Below are 2,458 nucleotides of genomic sequence, written 5' to 3'. Positions count from 1 at the left end.
CAGGAAATTCGAAAATCTAAAAAACCGAAAATTTTCTGGAAATCTGAAAATCTATAATTCTGAAAATCTGGAAATATGAAATACTAACTTTTTGGAAACTTATAAAATCTGGACATACGAAAGTCCTAAATTCTAGAACTCTAGAATTCTAGAAATCTAGATATACGAAGTTCCCGGAATTTAGGATATCTGGAAATTCAAAAATCTGGAAATTCTGAAATCCTAGAAATCTAGATATGAAATTCCAGGAATTTATCTGGAAAGCCAAACATCGAATTGTTTGGAGATTTATGATTCTGAAAATCTGGAAATCGAAATTTCTCGTAATCTGAAAGAAGAAGAGACGCCTTCTGATTATAATTGTGCTCCACATTTTCCTTTTATTTTCTTGCTCCTTCTGAAGCCGATGGCTTCAATTTTGAGCTCAAAGTCAAAAAGAGATAACAGAGGAATTCATCGAAATTACTCGCCTTTGTTTGGACCTTCTTTGAAGTCTCCTATCTCATTTTTGTGCCAAGTATTACTTATGCAGTGTAATACTTCTTTTTGGAGCCCGTCCCGTCCTCTCTGACGTCATAATTGAATGAAGAAGGAGCCGGAGCCAGGTGATGAAGAAGAAGAGGAAGAAGATTGGATTATAGAGAATATGTGGAAAACGGAGAATGCATTTCTAGCTCATTTTATCGCCCCCTTTCTAGGAGCTAGATTCTGAAAAAGAAGAAACGTTTTGGATTTAGAATCCAGATCCAAGAATTCAGATTCTGAATTTTTGATCAGAATCTTGAGGTTTTTGAATTGAATTCCAGAATCCAGACCTTTGATAAATCCAATTTGGATTATCCGGATGTGTTGGCTGAATATGTTATTGACTGGTACTGTAGAAGCTTCCTACCTATCCCTAGACACCTCATTCTTCAAACGGAGCACTCAAGAATGACCATATAGGGATAGTCTGAGCACATTTGGCCGACTAACTCGCTTGGATGGCGCTGTGAAGAAGTGTCAATCTGAGGTGTCAATCTGATTGCACCTTTCTGATCTGCTCCTCGAAAAATTTGTCATTTTGGTCTTTTTGGAAGCTCTCTGCTCTTCCTGAGACATTCCAGACTACAAACTACAAAGTCTTCTACCCTCTCAGCAGCTTCCTGAGGTTTATACTGTCTGGAAGCTCTCTCTCTCTCTCTGCTCTTCTAGAGACGGTATCTGAAATCAAGGCATTCCTATCAGAAGACTACAAACTACAAAGTCTAGGGATCTTGTATGTTCTTCCTGTACGACAATAATAGTATGAAAAGCCAATTTCCGGAATGTCATATTGTTATGAACACCTATAGCTGCTTCTCTGCGTCTCTCGATTTCCCACACTCTCTCGCCTGCTTCTCCCCCCGGAAGCTAATCCGATGGCTATCAATGTAACAACATGTAGCTTGTGTTATTTTTAATGCCTATATATTTTTTCGAAACGAAAAAAATAGCATAATTTTGTCAACGTCGCCCTCTTCCGCCCCGGCTATTCGGAGGCTATTCTGAAGACGTGCTCTTTAGCAGAAGAGCCAGAAGAGCCATCCAACGACATCCGAATGTAATTTGAATAGATTAGCACCTCCTCCTACTCCTATGAGCAATGAGAGAGAGAGAGGAAACAGCAGCAAGTGCTCTCTTTTTTTTTCTGAATTTTCCTTTTTTTGGCTAGAAAAGGAGAGACAAGGTGACGTGGTGCTTCTGAACAAATCTAGATGAATTTGAATATCGGATTCTAGACATCCGATTCTAGATATCTGGATTTTTTGGATTCCAAACAGACGGACCATCTAGAATCTAGAATAGATTTTGAGATTTTGAGATTCTGCGTTTGGAGGATTCAGAAGCCCTCACGGCGTCTAGAACCGTGTACAGTGGGACTCTTGAGGTCCTTGAGATTGTTAGAATTCCAAGTTTCTTTTAAAATGCTGAAATAGAAGATTCAGATGACGTCAAGTCCATCTGGAGTTTTTGATTTTAGATCAGAAATTTAGATTTCGAAAGGTTTTCCTCTTCTCGTTCTCAAAGTTTGTGTGTAAATTTATCTAAAATCAAGATCTACATTATTTGGCTGTTTGAATTCGCAATCCTCGGCATTCTCGTGATTCGTCTTCTCCTTTGAATTCAATACGTTTTTCATCGTGTTCCCCGTTCATTTATGTAATTTTTCAATTTGCTGAAAATCTTCTTTATTGATTTTTGGACCCTTTTAAAGGTGGTGTGCGGTGAGAAATTTTATTGCTTTATTTTGTGTAGAATTCAATGTAGATTCACATAAAAATAAAGAAAAAATTCGAAAAAAAAAATCCTTCATTGAGAAAAACGGCATCGAAAAGTCAAAGTGGGAACCGGTGGCCTAGCGGCCAGGTGTGAGTTTTCTAGGCCAACTGCCGGTAAAAGTGCGCGAAAGACTTCTCTGACTTTTGTCAAGTTTTTT

Source organism: Caenorhabditis briggsae, assembly GCF_000004555.2.
Source record: "Caenorhabditis briggsae complete genome, chrI, whole genome shotgun sequence".
Classification (NCBI taxonomy): Eukaryota; Metazoa; Nematoda; class Chromadorea; order Rhabditida; family Rhabditidae; genus Caenorhabditis; species Caenorhabditis briggsae.
The sequence above is the reverse complement of the archived record's forward strand: the minus strand, read 5'-3'. Positions refer to the sequence as shown.